The sequence below is a fragment of the Macaca fascicularis genome, chromosome 7, assembly GCF_037993035.2.
Source record: "Macaca fascicularis isolate 582-1 chromosome 7, T2T-MFA8v1.1".
Lineage (NCBI taxonomy): Eukaryota > Metazoa > Chordata > Mammalia > Primates > Cercopithecidae > Macaca > Macaca fascicularis.
Genome location: NC_088381.1, coordinates 66,793,771 through 66,813,506, shown reverse-complemented (window position 1 = coordinate 66,813,506; position 19,736 = coordinate 66,793,771). Strand labels below are relative to the sequence as shown.

General features: G+C 40.9%; 2 pseudogenes; both read left to right on the top strand.

Annotated features, from left to right (window-relative positions):
* LOC102140943 (golgin subfamily A member 6C-like) overlaps positions 1-19,736 on the top strand; it is a 107,614-nt pseudogene that overhangs the window by 77,423 nt on the left and 10,455 nt on the right.
* On the top strand, positions 14,198-17,278 carry LOC135971570 (uncharacterized; annotated as a pseudogene).

The following is a 19,736-nucleotide window of genomic DNA, read 5'->3' as shown; positions in this document are numbered from 1 at the left end:
GATTTGGTCTTTTTACATAATCCCATACTTCTTGCAGGCTTTGTTCATTTCTTTTTGTTCTTTTTTCTTTTGGTTTCTCTTCTCGCTTCATTTCATTCATTTGATCCTCAATCGCTGATACTCTTTCTTCCAGTTGATCGAGTCGGTTACTGAAGCTTGTGCATTTGTCACGTATTTCTCGTGTCATGGTTTTCATCTCTTTCATTTCGTTTATGACCTTCTCTGCATTAATTACTCTAGCCATCAATTCTTCCACTTTTTTTTCAAGATTTTTAGTTTCTTTGCGCTGGGTACGTAATTCCTCCTTTCGCTCTGAGAAATTTGATGGACTGAAGCCTTCTTCTCTCATCTCGTCAAAGTCATTCTCCGTCCAGCTTTGATCCGTTGCTGGCGATGAGCTGCGCTCCTTTGCCGGGGGAGATGCGCTCTTATTTTTTGAATTTCCAGCTTTTCTGCCCTGCTTTTTCCCCATCTTTGTGGTTTTATCTGCCTCTGGTCTTTGATGATGATGGTGATGTACTGATGGGGTTTTGGTGTAGGTGTCCTTCCTGTTTGATAGTTTTCCTTCTAACAGTCAGGACCCTCAGCTGTAGGTCTGTTGGAGATTGCTTGAGGTCCACTCAGGACCCTGTTTGCCTGGGTATCAGCAGCAGAGGCTGCAGAAGACAGAATATTTCTGAACAGCGAGTGTACCTGTCTGATTCTTGCTTTGGAAGCTTCCTCTCAGGGGTGTACTCCACCCTGTGAGGTGTGGGGTGTCAGACTGCCCCTAGTGGGGGGATGTCTCCCAGTTAGGCTGCTCAGGGGTCAGGGACCCACTTGAGCAGGGAGTCTGTCCCTTCTCAGATCTCAGCCTCCGTGTTGGGAGATCCACTGCCCTCTTCAAAGCTGTCAGACAGAGTCGTTTGCATCTGCAGAGTTTTCTGCTGCGTTTGTTATTGTTTACTGTGCCCTGTCCCCAGAGGTGGAGTCTACAGAGACAGGCAGGTTTCCTTGAGCTGCTGTGAGCTCCACCCAGTTCGAGCTTCCCAGCGGCTTTGTTATCTACTTAAGCCTCAGCAATGGCGGGCGCCCCTTCCCCAGCCTCGCTGCTGCCTTGCCGGTAGATCACAGACTGCTGAGCTAGCAATGAGGGAGGCTCCGTGGGTGTGGGACCCTCCCGACCAGGTGTGGGATATGATCTCCTGGTGTGCCTGTTATTGGGGTGGGAGTTACCCGATTTTCCAGGTGTTGTGTGTCTCAGTTCCCCTGGCTAGGAAAAGGGATTCCCTTCCCCCTTGCGCTTCCCAGGTGAGGCAATGCCTCGCCCTGCTTCAGCTCTCGCTGGTCGGGCTGCAGCAGCTGACCAGCACCGATCGTCCGGCACTCCCCAGTGAGATGAACCCAGTACCTCAGTTGAAAATGCAGAAATCACCGGTCTTCTGTGTCTCTCGCGCTGGGAGTTGGAGACTGGAGCTGTTACTATTCGGCCATCTTGCTCCGCGCCCCTGATCTAAATAATTTTCTAATGGGAGATTTGGTACATCCCTAGAAGTTGTCTTTGGTTCAGAGAACAGTCTTCAGACTTAGAAAGGACTTGAGGAGTCCCAGAGAGGAACTGCATGGTCTGAACCGTTTGATTCTCACAACAGAATGCATAAAAACAATTTGAACCATGAAACCATGCAGATGTTCATATTTTGGATAGGGTAAGGTCAGTGCCATTGTCAGAGGAAAAACTCTTGGCCATCACAGGATGGGAGAGAAAGTTTCCGTTGTAAAGAATACTCAAATGCCATTTAAGGAAATGGGTTCTTCTGCCCCTATTCTTTGGAATATTTAGGGCCAAGTTCTTAGTTTTTGACATCATCAAAATTTCAAAGTATTCTGTTCTAAGGCATTTCAAACAATTGACTAGAATTTCAGAGCAATTACATGAGAGTGATAACATGAGAATTTTTAAATTACCCATAGTCCTATATCCCTAACAAGTATGTTCATGCTTGCATGTTCTCTTCTGATCTTTACTGTGTGCATACTTTCTTAGTAATGGCAGTAGAACTTGTTTAAGCAGGAATAATTCTCGAGATAATTTTTTGTTTCCTTTTTTCTTTTTAAGGTATGTATTGGGTGGAGGAGCATTATATATGGAACTTCTCACAAAACAGGTGATTATTTTCTTATAATACTCAATTTTCACCCTCAATAGAGTGTTTTGATTATGTAAGTTAGATCATAAGTAGAAGGTTCTCTTAAAGACATTTTAGTGTTTTTGTTTGTTTGTTTTGTAGCTCCTACTTTCAAGAATGAAAAAGGTAAACCAGTAAAATGACATCGTACTTGGTGCTGAATCTATGCTTGGATAGGCATTAAGAGTGACCTTTATTTAAGGTTCTAACTTGTTCATGTTGAGCACTTAGAACATTGGTTTATTGTTTTTTGTGAGATTCTGGAAATGTTCCAATTTTACTTTTTCCCCTTGACTCCAGACTTTTTAACACTGATCTGCTGCTGTTAAGTTATATGCCATTTTATTAGGGCTTCTGAAGTGGGAATCAGGAATGCTGCTGTGTTCTAGAGATGTTTTGTTCTTCCTGTAGGGCTGAAGCAGTGCCTACTCCATAGAATCAGTCATCATGCAAATAAATGCCACCTGAGTCAAAGGCAAAGCCAACGTGCAGCTTGGAGCAAAGAAGGTACTTCTATTAAGAATTTTATATAAAATATAAGATATATTTTATATTACTTTGTGAACCTTCTTCCTGCCTTAATTCTTTTTGAGGTAATTCACTTCATTTTCATTTGGCTTGTTTTCTTTTTGTTACAAAGATGATCTATAGAAAATATAGAAGTATAAGAAAATTAAAGATACTAACTGATAATTGCTTAATGATATAGTATCTGATTGTTTCGTCTTTATTATATTTACTGCAGACAAACATGTCTACAGTAGTTAATTTATTATTGGTATGTATATTCTAGTAAAAGTTATATGTACTTTGAAGTTTTACAAAATTGAGTTCATGTTATAGAATTAATTCATGATGAACTTTTATGTGCTAGGCACTAGTCTTTTTATTTATTTATTTTTACTTCTTTTCCCCCTCTGTGCCAAGTCTTTTTATTTTTTACTTTTTATTAACTATTTCAATCCTCTTAATAACTTAAAAATAGGGTATTATTAGTATCAGCATTTTGTGGATGAGGCAACTGAAGGTAGGTAACTTGTCCAAGGTCACAGGTGGCAGATCAAGGATTGGAGCCAGACAGCCTGACTGCCCTAGGCCCAACCAAGAGGAGCTGAGAGCAAGCCATGGGGCAGAAGGATGTTGGTCAGGCTGGTTTTCTGTTCAGTTAACATGAAACGCAGGCTGTAATGTTAATTCTAGGACATTACTGAGAAAGCTTTCCAAAGCCAGAGGTGTTTTTTGTTTTTTGTTTTTTGTTTTTTTCACCATGACCAAGACTTTTTAGCAAAAGTTTGATTTTGTTTAAAGGCAACATGGTGTTCTAAGAAGCTTCCACTCACACTCTTGTGGAGGGAATGGTAGTTGAACTAAATAGTGAAATGCTGTAGCACACAGCCTTTAGGGCAGCTTCTGACCTATTTCTATGGTCAGGAGAGACACCTATCTTTCCCTGCTGCTCACAGCCTCCAGCTATTCACCTTCAGAATTTCCCAGTCTGTGATCACATTCCGATGAGAGATCTGCTTCGTTTTTTCCAGGGTAGCAGGAAGTGAGTCACCACCTGTACTAAACAGTCTAGTCTTCTGTGTATAAATGAGTAAGGTTGGGGAGCCAAATTTGAGAACCTTGTGTAATCCTGAGATTCTCCAGGAGAATCCAAGAGCATGTCAGGATTATGCCTGGTGGTAAAGTGGTCTCATGTTAGTTGTATCCACAGCTCTCGTCAGAAGCAGACACAGATACTTTTTGCAAGAAGGCATCTCTAACTTAAGCCTGTAGGATTCCCAAAGATTAAAAGCAGGCAATTATGAATTCAGTCAAATCATAGCATTCAAATAGTCAACCCAATGTATTTGAGAATTGTCAGAAACAATGAATAATATGTTTCCCAAAGACTGTAGGTTTGGAATTATCAGATACAGAACACAGACTTCAAATATTAGAATTGTGAGAAAATAGTTACATGTGAAATCTAATACAAAAAAAAGATGAAGTCATAAAATTGAGCAAGCAGTAAGACCACCAAAAACGATGAGGGGTACCTGAAAAGAAAATGGATGAAATAGAACTTACAGAAATAAAATATATAGCTGGATATGGTGACTCATACCTGTAATCCCAGCACTCTTTGTGAGGCTGAGGTGGGAGGACAGTATTAGCCCAGGAGTTGGAGATGAGCCTGGGAAACATGGTGAGAACCCATTTCTACAAAAAAATACCCCACCACCACCAAAAAAAAAAAAAAAAAAAAAAAAAATAGCTGGGTATGGGGCACATGCCTATAGTCCCAGCTAGCCAGGAGGCTGAGGTGGGAGGATAGACCAAGCCCAGAAAGCCAAGGCTGCAAGTTTGTGCCACTGCAGTCCAGCTTGGGTGACAGAGTGAGACTCTGTTTCAGAATACAATGAAATGAAGAAATAAAAAATGTGATTGTTGAAATAAGACACTCAGTGGATGGATTAGACATCAGAAGAAAGAATTAATTGGTTAGACAATTATCTCCCAAAAGTAAGTCAGTATGTTACACAGAGAGGCATGAGGATAGATGATAGGGCAGAAGTTGGTGGGTTGAGAGGGGAGGGAAATCAGAATGAGGTCTAGAATATGTCTTAGTGGAATCTCAGGAGGAGATACTAAAATTATATTGGAAAGTGAGAGAAATGGAAGTTCTAAAGGTGATAGAAGGAAGTCCACATCAATCAGTCACAACAAATGTAAATGGACTAAAGTTACCAGTTAGACAGATGGAACTAATAAAACAATATCCAACCGTTTTAATCGGTCATATTTAAAAATATGAGGATATGAGAAGATTGAAAGTTTTTATAAAGGAGAGAGAGTGATAAAGATATGCCAGTATACATTAACCAAAAACAAGTGATGGAGCCTTGGTATCAAACAAAATAGGATTTTGGAACAGAAAGCATTAGTAAGAACTTGATGCTAAATGACTGTTAATTAGGAGGACGTGGCAAGTTTCATATTTTATGTACCTGTCAAAGTAGCCTCAAAATACAGAGGAGAAACTGATAAAACCAGAGGGAGAAATTGACAAGTCTGCCATCGTATTTGGAGATTTCAGCATACCCTGCTTACCATAAGTAAGTTACACAGAATGCCTATATGTAGATTTGAATAACCAGTGAAAGGATGTGGTATAATGGACAAATACTGACCTCTGTACACAATAATTAGATTTTTCTATATTCTTCTCAAGCACATGTGGACTATGGGAGAAAGATTAATTATATATTAATCCATAAAGCAAGTCAGAAGATTTAAAAACAATTGGTACGATTCACGCCATGCAATTTATAATTTAAATATAAAGCAATTAAGATTAGAAGGCAATAATGAAGAGATTAACAACAAGCTCCATTAATTTGGAAAGTAACCACCCTCGTAATGCATGGTTTTAAAAAAGCCAATGAAATTTTAGAATGCTTAGAATTGAACCATAGTTAAAATACAAAACATCTGTCTATTCCTGTCTCTCGCCCTCTCCCTCCCTCTTCCTCTCTGGAGCATTCAAGAAGCTAATCTTTTTCAGTGAAGGACACCCCAAATACTGAAAAATAGAAAAAGAACAGATGTCATTCTCTGATCTTAGTGAAATCTATAAGTTAGTAACAAAACCAGAAAACACATGTTGACTTGTGGAATTTTAAAATTTATGCAAACAGCCCTTAGGTCAAACAGGGATATGAAATTAAAACTGCAGAATATCTAGGGAATAGCAATAATGCAATCATTACTGATTAGAGACTGGAGGAGAACTCAGAAGAATGTTCATTGCCTTAAAATCCTTATGTCATGAAGAAAAGAATGAAAATGAATTAAGCCTCTAACTCATTCTTAGAAAGGACAGTCAACCTGAAGGAAAGCAGAATGGGGAAATTATTAAAGATATACAAGTAGAAAGCAGTGAGTTCAAAGAATAGAAAGGGCTAAATCCCCAGTACAGTAAATCCTCTGCAGAAACATTTCTTTAAACTGGGCTTTGAGTACCTTGCTACTGATAATTGAGAAGGGGAAAGGCCAACATTCTTATTTTCTCCTCGTGTTTTGGGTGGTGAGCAGTATGGTTTGGAAGTGACTGCTTTACAATCATTTGGGAGCTTCCGGGTATATGTACTTTCCATATACAGTTTGTTTCTGAATCTTTTATTTTTGTCCTTTTTGTGAAAATATGGACTGATTAAAGAACACTTTTTCATTAATGTTAAGAAAAGCATGTTACTACACGTTTTATATCTTAGGTTTTTAACAACATTATGGCAGGGCTTTACTATTTTAAAGAGCTCTTAGAAGTTGAAAAAGACTACCCTGTAAAAAATGACAGAAGTGGCCAGGCATGGTGGCTCACGCCTATAATCCCAGCACTTTGGGAGGCCGAGTTGGGTGGATCACCTGAGGTCAGGAGTTTGAGATCAGCCTAGGCAACATGGTGAAACTCCATCTCTACTAAAAATATAAAAAATTAGCTGGGTGTGGTGGCAGACGCCTGTAATCCCAGCTGCTGGGGAGACTGAGGCATGAGAATTGCTTGAACCTGGGAGGCAGAGGTCGCAGTGAGCCAAGATCATGCCATCCCACTCCAGCCTGGGCGACAGAGTGAGGCTCTGTCTCAAAATAAATAAATAAATAAATAAATAAATAAACAAACAAACAAAACCCTCAATGAGCTTGATAAACGGAAAATGAAACTTACTTGTAATTAGAAGTTAACCAGGAGCTTTCAAAAACTTATTAGTTGACAACGAAGTCAAGAAAAAGGGAAAATCATGCACGTGATCCGTAATAGTAAAATATATCAAAACCAAGATAAAATTAGAAATAGAGGAATTTTCTAAATTAAATTCAAGGCTGCCAGATTAGAAGGACAATATCAATATAATACAACCTCTTTTCCATTAATGTTTAAAACTTGTCCTCTATTGACCTATAAATTTGCCCCACTGATGAAATGGAATCTGAAAGTCAGGATACAGATACTGTGGGAAGAAAGATAAAATTGAACTTAATTATGGTAACAGTGTAGTCCCTGGACCAGGCCCAAGGAAACAAAACAGAAGCATACTCAACTAGGATTAACAATTCATTTAGCAAGGGGTGGAAGGCCTATTGTAATCAAGTGGTTTTCAGTCACTGGAGTACATGGAATCACCTAAAAGCTTTTCCACACCCATACTTTTCAGGTATTCTGATTTGTTAGGCCTGATCCAAGGCCCAATTCTTATATTTCTACTTGTTAATTTGCTATAGGTAATTCTGATATATGCAAAGACTAAATACTAAGAACAATTCTTTGAACATGGTGACAACCTCTACCTGGAATAGTCCAAATCCTAATAACCCTGATTCCTACACCAACAATTCCCAGACTGGTGTACTACAAAGTCTTGTGAGTGCTCTTTGAAAAAAAAATAAAATCATGGCCATATAAATTCATTGTTCTGAGAAGTCTTATTGAATTTACCAAGCATTTCCCAAATGTATTAATTTGTTACCTCTATTACGTGTATTTATGACATTTTTAACCTAGTAACTATTAACAACCCCAAACTTATAGAAACAATGCCCCAAGGATGTTTTGTGATGTTGCTATTATTCTAGTGGAAATGTACAGAACAGTCATAACATGTACTCCATTTATTTATTTATTTATTTATTTGAGACAGAGTCTTGTTCTACCACCCAGGCTGGAGTGCGGTGGCACAATCTCAGCTCACTGCAACCTCCAACTTCCAGGTTCAGGAAATTCTCCTGCCTCAGCCTCCTGAGTAGCTGGGACTACAGGTATATGCCACCATGCCCGGCTAATTTTTTGTGTTTTTACTGGAAACAAAGTTTTACCATGTTGGCCAGGCTGGTCTCAAACTCTTGACCTCAAATGATCCAGCCACCTCGGTTCCCAAAGTGCTGGGATTACAGGCATGAGCCATCATGCCCGGCCTTCCATAAGGCACTTAAAGGCACTTCCAAAGGCACGATCAACAGATTTGCCAAAGGTCAGTGGGAGGATCTCTAGACTCAGACCCGCCTTCAAATTCCAACTCCCCACAACCCAAAGCCAATCAATTGTCCTACCAGAATAACATCAAATAGCAATTAGCACGTGGTCCTCAACTTCTCCAGATCAGCTCCTAAAAGATATCTACTGTTAACAGGGGAAATATTGCGAACCGAAGTCTTTAACAGATAACATTAATCAAAAACATTCTCATGGGTAAATGATTATATATAAAATATGTTTCTCACCAACAAAAGCCTCTATAAATTTCAGACTGATCTGATGACAATTTAACTTATTTTTTAAATGCATAATTATGTCAAATAAATGCCATTAGAAAGGCCTGAATACAATCTCTGAGTCTGAGGTCCTCCCCGCTTTCTCCTCCATTTCACATTTGATTATACATATATTTGAGAGAACGTCACTCATTATTTGTTTTAGGAGTATTACTGGATATCTGATATTTTGGATATTATTGAAAGTAATTGATTAGAAGTCAATGGTACTGTTTATACTAAAAGAGTAGGATCCTCATCAGTAGATAGAGGCATATAAGTATAGTCCATACTACATCTACAAAGTGTCAATATCAGGCAGCGGCTTTAAAGCCAAAGTGGTGGTTGGATGTAAAGTGGAATTTTAATTGGCGAAGGAGGCAGATAGAAGATATTGGTTCAATAATAACATGAAGTCCATGAAAGCCTGTGGCCATAAAGAATGTTGAGCCATAGAGTCCATCAGAGATAGTAAAGGGGGTCTGGAAATATTCAGAGACTTGTAGAAGAGTAAAATAAATACTTAAGGTAGTTGTGATGGATAGTGCTTGAAGTATTTGCTTTTGACTACCTTCTGTCAGGCTGTCTACAACCTTGAAAGTTTCTTGAGGATGAGAATCAAGTCTACAGCTTGATTTTACAGCTTCTAGCATGCCTCTATGTATCCAACAGGTCCTCAATAAATAATTTGTTACCCTACTTCGTCATAAACTATAGGACATACTTAGCTGTACAGGACGATGTGATTTTATCACACCCAACCTATGAGTGGAGAATAACAGCACTGAATCTGTTTAAAAACAACACTCCCTATTCCCTTTTCACGTTCATAGTATATTTGTTTGGTTTCTAGTAATGTTGGTTCTATCCATATGTTTTTAGATAATAGTACAAACTGTGTTGTGCCTAAGTAAAATTATACCAAGAATTTTATAGGGGAAAAGCTAATGCACTGTTCTTAGTTTTGATTAAGATTTTAGATGTTTGAAAATATAAACTCAGATATTGGACAGTGAAGGGTTTTATTTTGGAGGCTGGAGGAGATTGAAGTGTTGGGGTAAGACTGATAGGCTCCTTTGGCTACTTGTGCATGGGAGTGGGGAGAATATGCAAGTTTACCAAATCTTGTAAATTTTCACAGAGTTTAGTTTTGTGACTGTACAATAACTGGAATTGTTTTTCCTAGGTCTCAGTGGAGAAATGTAAGCTTTGAGTTTAGCATCCTGTTTACTGTGTTTTGGCCAGGGTTTTGCAAGATTTTGTGGAGAAAATTATATTGCTTTCCTTATCCTGTTTGTAACATATATGTATATCAATATGTTTCCTTGTGTTTTACTATGGTAAAATTGCATCTTACATATACAGAAATAAGTCTTTTAGAGTGAATTTAAAGAAATCTTTACTCTGAGGTGGCAGCCTTTTCTAATGGACTGTATGTTTAAGCCTTGTTAATACATCACACTAGAGCCCAGCATGGTGGCATGTGCCTGTAATCCCAACCACTTAGAAGGCTGAGGCCGGAGGATTTCATGAACCGAGGAGTTTCAGACCAGCCTGAGCTATGTAATGAGACCCCATCTCAGTCAATCAACCAATCATTTACACTAAAAAGATCAAGATGTTTCTTGCTCTTTTAGAATGTCTTTCCCAGACATTTGTTAGAATGTCTGGGTATCTAAAACATTGAAAAGGGTTTATGACAGAGTTACAACAGTTCAAGGTGCTGAAATCAGACTCTTCTCAAGAAGCTCATGAGCAGTCAAGGGAGATGGATGGGTGAGCAATGTGACATGTGACAAGTGAGGTAATAGAGATATGACTAAGATGCTATCTAAACAAGAAGAAAGGAATTATTCGTAATATGTGGAGGGAGTGCTAGGGAAAGATTTCTCAAATGAAGCTGGCCGGGCCTGATGGCTCACTCTTGTAATACTGGCACTTTGGGAGGTGGAAGTGGGAGGACCCAGGAGGATCTAGAATCTGTCGACCTGCCTGTCTCTATATTTGAAAAGAATCAATAAATAAAATGCTTAAATGAAGTGATATTTGAGCACTCTAGAGCACCATATAAATATAGGACAGACGAAAAGAATGTATCCTGCTCGATTTGAATTAACATTTTTTGAAATTTTATACTTCAAAAATAGTACATATTCACTGTTGTGAAATTAGAAAGAATTGATACACAAGGAGGGCGGTCTACAAAACACTCCATAGATCCACCATACTGAGACAATGCTTAATGCTTTGATGGATCTATTATATACTTTCTATGCATACACATGTATTATATACATACATGTACGTGGTTAAATAGAAATGTTTCTCCTTGGTGTTCTGTTTATCCATTTATTGTTATGAAGTAAATCCCCAAAGAGTACATTTGCTTTGCCCAAGGGAGTCTTTTGCTACATACTGCTGTATATAGTGAAAACTAAAAAAAGGGCTAACTTTTCAGCCTTGTGACCTTGCGGTGATTCAAACAGAGGCTTCATCAAAGGCAGATTCAGAAATGAACTTGGTGTGTGTGGGTGGTTATGCTTGGCATTGTTGTTTGTAATAGTATGATAGGGATGACTTCAGTGTCCACCAACAGGGAACTGGTTAAGTAAACTGTGGTATATCCAAACGATGAATACTGTGCAGTTGTAAAGAAGAATGAGAAAGACCTATGTACTCATGTGGAAGAACTCGGATATATTGTGTGTGTGTTTTTTTTAAAGGAACAAGGAATGGTATAGTATGTATTGTACGCCACTTTTTATGTTGAGGGAGAAGAGTAGAATAAAGACATGTATGTATTTGCAAAGATAAATTCTGAAATGATATATAAGAAACCAATGAAAAGTTTTTGGCTATGGAAGGAGAGTAAGACTGTGAATGGGATTTTGCCACATACTTTTATAAATAGCTGTATTTAAAAATTTTCTGAACTATGTATTTGTACATATGACCTTTTTAAAAAAAAAACGAATGAAAGAATGAAGTAGGATTATGAGAAAGAGATAAGAAAAAAGGATCTAAGGGGCTGCCCATGTTTTTAGTACCCAGTGAATATTAATACATAACAATAGCAGCAAAAATTGGAAGAGTAGCCCCAGGAGGGTAGGGAGTCAGCCTTTCCTTTGTCTTTTCCTCAATTTCATATATTTAAAAAAGTACTCTGAGAACAATAAAACAATTTGAAACAAAAATGTCTCCAGATCTCTTAAAGTAAAGGAGGATGGGGCAGCTTTATGTAGTGCACTTCCCAACAACGGGCTGATTTACCTCAAGAGGCAGGGATTCTAGCCTACATGGGATACAAACAGGAAAAAAAATAAGAAAAAGAAAAGAGATTTAAATATAAATAAATGAAAATAACACTTCTCCCTGATTATAAAGGAAATAATATTCTTTTCATGATAATTTGGATGACAAATATTAAGAAAAATCTTTAATTTGCCACTGAAAGCATTCTGGTTTGTTGCTTTACATACTTTTTTATGCATATAAACCTTTTAAAAAGCAGAATCGTAATATATAGTCTTTTGTCACTTACTATATTTTGGGCATATTTCTGTGGCAGTAAATATATCCTGGCATCATCATTTTTAATAGCTGGATGTATATTGTTAATCATTGTGACGCCAGAGGTGAATTTTCTTCTATACACGTTTTAATGGACTCAAGCAAGCATTTTTGGACTAAATTCATAGAAGTAGAATTTCTGGAGGAAAATAATTTTTAGGGTTTTTAATAGAAATTTTCCAATTATCCTCCAGGAAAAGTGACTCAGGTTATACTCCCACCAACAAGGACAAAGCTCCAGGTTCCCCCTTCCATTTGTCATCTTTGTTGCCTTTATACAGAAAATCTCATTGTTTTCATCACATTTCTTTGATTTCTAGTGCTTTTGAATCTTTTCTATATGCCTATTGGCCATTTTTATTCTTGAGAGAAGTGCCTGTTTCTCCCTTGCCAATTGTCTGTTGAAAATCACTTGTTTTTTTTTTCTGAGTAATTTTAAAAATTTCTTTACAGACTGAGGATACAAACCTTTTATCTGTCATTGAGGTTACAAAAACTTTCTCCCAGTAAGTGGGTTTGTCATTTCACTTTTTTCTTCCTCCTTGCCTTGCCTTGCCTTTCCCTCCCTCCCTTCCTTCCTTCCATCTTTCTTTCTCTCTCTCTCTTTCTTTCTTTCGTTCTTTAGTTTTTTCTTTCTTTTGTTCATTCTTTCATTCTTTATTTTGTTTCTCTTTCTTTCTCTCTTTTCTTTCTTTTCCTTCTTTTCTTCCCTCCCTCCCTCCCTCCCTCCCTCCCTCCCTCCCTCCCTCCCTCCCTTCCTTCCTTCCTTCCTTCTTTCCTTCCTTCCTTCTTCCTTTCTTTTCCTTTCCTTTCCTTTCACTAGCCAAGCTCCAGAGTCACATTTCACTTAATTTTTATCTGCCAAATTTGAAAACATTTTAACTTAGTGATTTTAGTGTAAACAGGAGCAGGAGAGAATGTATTTAAGTCTCTCTCTGCCACTCGGGCTGGAGTGTGGTGCCATAATCATAGCTACTGCAGCCTCGAACTCCTGGGCTCAAGCAATTTTCCCACCTCAGCCTCCAAGTAGCTAGGACTACAGGTGTGTGCCACCACGCCCAGCTAATTTTTAAAATTTTTTGTGGAGATGTGAATTCGCTATGCTGCCCAGGCTAGTCTTGAACTCCTGACTTCAAGTAATTCTCCTACCTTGGCTTGCCAAAGTGCTGGCATTACAGCTATGAACTACTGCTCCTGGCTGAGGGTTTAGTTTTGTTTGCTAGTGGTGTTCTTGGTATCTTTTCATATTTGAGGCTTTGGTGCTAGTGTTGAAGTATTTCACTCACCGTCTGAGGTTTACAGGACTTTTGTTTTAAAATTGAACAGATGGAACTGTTTAGTTCTGCATCTTCGCAGGTACACAAAATGTGCCTACTGGGAATCTGCTTCATATCCAAATAAATAATACAGAAATAATACACCAAAACTTTGCCTGGCTTTGAAAGAATGGTGTATTCTGGTTTAATTCTATGAACTTGGTGAAAAAAATGAAGGTGAAAAAAATTTCAAAACTTAAACTTCCTGTTGAATGCAATTTGAAAATATTGCCAGTGATTCCACTTTTCTTCTCTAGTAAGTTTGGACATTCTGATCTACTTGGTGTTTTATTATAGAACTGCTAGTGTGCCTGAGACTTACATTGTGAAGACACTTTTTAAAAACTTGAGATGTAAGAGGCTGTAAATGGTTTTGTATGAGATCAGATTGGATGAGAACTGATAATTGTAAATATACATTTTAGACTTAATCTCTGCTTGTCACTTGTTTTCTTACTGAACTCATAAAAATAAAACACACTGGATGGAGGGTGAGTAGGAAGGAGATTTATGGGTTTTAATTGCATGTCATTGTTTCATATCAAGACAGAACATATGGTATCCCTGGCTTTGGATCTACAGAAGGAAACACATTTTTCTACCTGCTGTATGCCAGAGGTTCTTGAGCACCTGGAGGGATTACTGCAGACAGATTGCTGAGCCCTACGCCAGAGTTTCTGATTCACCAGGTCCAGGGTGGGACCTGAGAATTTGTACTTTTAAGGTCTCAGGTGCTACTAGTGCTGCTAGTCCAGAGACTACATTACTGAGAACCACTGTTGTCTATTAACTGTAAATCATAGAACTCTAGAAAAAAGCTTAGTTTGGTGTGGGATGAGAAGCACACGGGTTATGGAGAAAATCATGAAAGATTCAACCCTTGATCCCAGCCTATTATGGAATTCAGGTAACAAGCAATACACAGTGACATAACACAGTTCTTAGTTTTCATGGTTGCAAGTCACAGCCAAGTATCAAGTGAGAAATTCAGTTTCATTTGCAAGGCTTAGAGAGGCCAGGTGAGTCTAGAAAAATGGGCCTTGTGTTCATTTTAAATTGGTAAAGAGCACTTAAATTGGTTTAAGTGCTCATTAAGTTGAAAGCTTTCTGTTCTTTTTATTTTATTTTATTTTATTTTATTTTATTTTATTTTATTTTATTTTATTTCTTTTGAGATGGAGTCTTGCTCTGTCGCCCAGGCTGGAGTGCAGTGGCGTGAGCTTGGCTCACTGCAAACTCCATCTTCTGGGTTCAAGTGATTCTCCTGCCTCAGCCTCCCAAAAAGCTGGAATTACAGGCACCCACTACCACACCTGGCTAATTTTTGTATTTTTAGTAGAAGTGGGGTTTCTTCATGTTGGCTAGGCTGGTCTTGAACTCCTGACCTGAGACAATCCACCCACCTCGGCCTCCCAAAGTGATGGGATTACAGGTGTGAGCCACTGCACTGGGCCCAAAAGCTTTGTTTTTTTAAAGATATTAGACATGTTTCTTATTTTTTAAAAAATCTTAATAATGTAGGAGAATAAGAGAAACGTTTTTTCAAAAAAGAGAAATCATTGTGATTATTTTATCTTATTAGAATGTTGGATATTATAGTCTGCTTCATTAATCATCAAGCATGCTATGGATTTTCCATTTTTATAGGGTCGGTATCTCAGTTAAGGTAATACTGGTAATTGTTGTATTCCATTTGAAGATGAAAAATATAGGCCAAAATCATAGACCTTGCATAGAAGCTGGATAATGAAGACAGCTCTGGAAGAACACATAGATACACACACACAGACACACATATGTATAAAGTGTACCCACATATATTTTTTAAAGTTTATTTTTTACAGTTTTAAAGTTTTTAAAGCAAAAGCCAGCCCGTCCCCTCTCCCAGAGTGGGTGGCCCTGCCCCTCTCTCCGAGTGGGTGGGGACAGTGGTTGCATGGGCAACTTTAGCATTGTGATGCCACAGGTCCCTCTGGACACACTGCTGCTTGACCATGCCTCCTTTCCCTCTCATCTTTCTCACTGACCAATGGGCTTGGAACATTAAGGCCACGCCCCTATTCTGCATTCTCCTGGGGCCCTGGTTACATCTCTCTGGCTCAGTCGCATAGCTGCCAGGTAGGTAACTGGAGGCATTCAGCAGTGCTCACTGGGATTTTGCTGATGTGGCCCCAACCCCGCCTCCCTCCCCACCCTGCGATGTCAGAAAAAACACGACAGGACAAATTGGCTGCAGCCAAGAAAAAGGTAAAGCGCACCAGGTCATGGCCCCCAACCCAACCACAGATCCCCTCCGACAACAAGACCGTTGCCAGAGTCCATACCACTCCTGAGGCACACCAGACTGTGCCCCCCAACCCCTGCGCCTCTGGGCTCCCCCAACCAAAGTGTTGTCAGTCAGCCCCACACCTTCAGCAAGCAGCCCAGTCCCTGCCCTTGCCAATCACCCCAGCATGTCTTTGGGTGGGTGACTCCTGGGGCTTCCCGCTCCATACTCAGCCCTAACCTCCTGCCGCCCCAAGCCCGACCTCTCTGGGCTCTTTGGGCTTGTGTCTCCCAAGACCTGGGCCCCCCAGCCCAAGGCCCCACTCTTCACCAGTCGTCCCTGGGTGACTTTGGGCTGGTGACTTCTGGGGCTCCCTACTGCAGACTCTGCCCTCCCCTCCTGCTGCCCCAAGCTTGACCTCCCTGGGCTTCTTGGGCTGGTGTCTCCAAGGACCTGGGTCCCAACCCTGTGTTTTCCTCCCCCATCCTGGAGTAGCAACTCGGGCATCGCACTGATGTGGTCCCCTCCCCTGGGAGGAGTGGAATCTAGTGATGTCACAGTCCCCCTAGGAACTGTCATTACTGCTGCAAGACTGGCCTTTGATCTTATGCCCCAGTCCCTAAGTGTTCTCACCCCATTTCTGGTTCCTCTGGTCACAGCACAGATTTCCAGCTGGAAGGAGAATGGGGATTATGGGACCTAGGAGCAGTAGGTTTCAGGCTGCCTTACTCCCTTAACGTAGACATTGACAGTGGGAAAAGCCTACACTTCCCCCATGAACTCAAAATGTTGACAGTATCTCAGGGTGGCAATGGGAGAATGGGTTTGGTTTGGTTTTCTCCCAGGCTTCTACTTTCCAGAGAGACTTTAACATTTTTTTCTGAGTTCTCCACAGTTCTGGGACCAAACTGCCCTTCAGTCAGTGGTCTCTGAAGTGAGATTTGCTCATCTTCTGTAGAACAGATCTTGGGAAACTGAACTTGACAGCTTGAATCTTCCTCATATCATCTCAACTTGGGGTACTTTGAGTGCCACAGGATAAATGTGGGAGATCTTTCTGAAGCATCCGTTTCCCTCAATTCTCTTAAGAGAGAAAAATCATTAATGTACTTAGAGATGACAGTCACATAGGTGTCTAAGAGAGTATACCAGACTTCTCTCTGAAATGAGACTTGGATTATCCTCTTTCTGATAAATTCCTGGGTTTAACAAAGAAGCTGCCTTCTGCCATGAGGACACATTGATATAAAAGTTTGAGAGGTACTGGTGCACTTCTTTAACTACCAGACATGTGAGGATGTATGACTCTAAACCACACAGAGTGCGGTTCCTGCCTACTTAATGTTTACTTTTCTACCTCTGCCTCTGGTTTTGGTCCCTGGCAGATGCTGATTCATGGCAAAACCCCAGAGCTTGGAGTCAGAAGACAAATGAGTTTAAGTTCCATTATTGTCCCCTCCCCTTTTTTGAAGCCATAATATCCATTCCTCTCAGTCACTAAGTGATTGTGACAACACCTTATACAGTTGTAGGTGGCATTAAATCAGATGGTGTATAAGAGTATTTTGCAAAAACTGTAAAGGAGGATGTGCCTGTAGGGGCTGGTGGTTCTCATGAGTATTACTGCTCTTCTTTCCCACAGCTGAAAGAGTATCAGCAGAGTAAAAGCCCTGGTGTTCCGGCAGGAGCGAAGACAAAGAAGAAAAAAACTGGAAGTAGCCTTGAGACAACCACTTCTGGTGGTTGCCACTCACCTGAGGATGTGAGTCTTGGCTGACCAGGCTCCTGGGGACAGGAGTCCCAAGGGGCAGTAAAGGATAATTGTTGAGATTGCTGGGTACTGGTAGAGAATTGTGGGTTTGAATCCTGCCTCTCCGTCTGCTAGGCATCTGACTTATGGCAAATTGCTTGAGCTCTTTGAGCCTGTCTTTTCACATCTGTAAAATAGGGGTAGTAGTGTTTGACTTCCATTTGTGAAGTTTAAATGAGATTCCTTATTATTGTTTTTATGTTAATCCTTAGTACATGGCCTGCTGTAAACAGCCAGTATACTCAGGAAATGGTCATTGCTGTTTGATTTTCCTCATCCCCAGTCTCAAGGGGAAGCTGGGCCAATGAGTACAGCCACTTGCCATCAGGCTGTCCCTTTAGGGTCACAGAAGGGGGCCCAGTGTGTGGTGAGGACAGCCCGAGGCACTAGAAATAATAGAAGATCTAACTTGCCACCAACTTGCTCGGTGACGACAGAAAAATCACTTCTTCCTGTGGGCCTCAGTTTCCTCCTCTGTAAGATGATATTGGAGATCAGTGTCTTTCAAACTTGTTTTTTAGCTACAGCCCCCTTAGTTCAAGTGAACCCTTACTCAGAAGTCTGTTTTTTTTTAATGGATGTGGAGGTCTGGAGCTCTACCAGATTCATCGCCCATGTCCTGGGCCTGAGGGAGGGGGTCCAGTGAACGTGTTAAGAGCTGCATTGATCAGGTGACTCCACTCTGTGACTGCATCGCTCAGGGGACTTTTCCATCTATTTGTTCCTGCCCCTTGCAAAGCAGCAGGTGGCCATTTGGAAAAATGGCACAGGCCATGGTTTTAATCTCCTCTGCTCTTCAGCAGAGGAACCCACATCTTCCTCCTACCCTGACTTTCTTGTTTCTCTCTAAGCCACTTCTGTCTTTCTCCACTTGCCCTTGTTTTTCCCTTGTCACCTCCTGTAGATTCAGGACATTCTGAATGTGCTAGTGTCCAACCTTAACCATTCCAATGGGGGTAGCGCTCCCCTATTGGACAAGTGGAAGATGAGGCAGTGCCAGGACCCCTCTCTGGCTTGCTGTCTCCAGCTGTGCATGCCCCTGAGGCTTCTCTGGTTTGGGGGACACTTTACCTCTGGCTTATTTTATGTTGCTGCCATTAACCTTCAGCCTGTTTATGGGAATAACGTACAGAGCAGGTATGTGGGATTTGGGGCTGTTTTTCTTTGTTTTTTTTTTTTTTTTTTTTTTTTTTTGAGACAGTGTCTCACTCTGTTACCCAGACTGGAGTACAGTGGTGTGATCTCAGCTCACTACAACCTCTGCCTCCCGGGTTCAATGATTCTCTTGCCTTAGCCTTCTGAGTAGCTGGGATTACAGGCAACTACCACCACACCTGGCTAATCTTTGTATTTTTAATAGAGGCGGAGCTTCACCATGTTGGCCAGGCTGGTCTTGAACTCCTGACCTCAAACGATCCACCCGCCTCAGCTTCCCAAAGTGCTGGGATTACATTTGTGAGCCACCGTGCTTGGCCCCTTGCTGTTTTTTACTTTCTTGATATCCATAACTGTTTCCCATGTCAGTTTCTGTTTTTCTTTTGAATTTGTCATTATTACTCCTGCATCATCTGTTACCCTGAAGGATCTGGAGGTAAGAGGCCCTGGGCCGAGGTGCGGTGACCCTGCAGGCCAGCCCTCCAACCTCCTCTCACAGCAGAGGCTGGGTGCCCCTCTACCAGCTGAGACAACCCCCACACACCCCAGCCCTAATGATTGTTCTCTCCACCTCTCCCTGCAGTCCTCCTCCAACTCATCCTCTCTATATGCGCCTCAGAGCCGGTACCAAGAACTAGCAGTAGCCCTGGACTCAAACTCTGCGACAATCAATCACCTTAGTGAAAATATAGAATCATTGGTAAGAGTCCAGTGGGGTTCCCTGATTCCATGCTGCCAATCCTAGTCTTTAGTTTACCCATGGGGCCCTGAAGAAAGGGGCTGGGGGCCCCTGGTACCAAGGGCAAATGGGAAGCTGGAGCACCCAGGCCTCACCTGGAGGGACTCCAGAGCAAGGAGCATGTAGCATGGCTCTTCTGTCGCTGCCCTCTTTGCCGACTCTCTGTTCTCCAGACACCTCTGCTCCAGTCCTTGCCACACACACCCTAGGGTTGTCACCTCTCAGGGAAGCACTAGCCTGACTGGTTGTCAGGGGCCCCGTATTTCTGCCCTGACTCAGTCCTGAATTTGCTCTTTGAGTCTGGACAAGTCACCTCTCCTCCTTGGGCTCATGTTTCTGGAGGAGGTAGAGCATCAAAGGCCTCTGTTAGCTCTGAGAGTCTGAGATTTAAAGGCCCCTAGAATGGAAACCTCATGGCCAA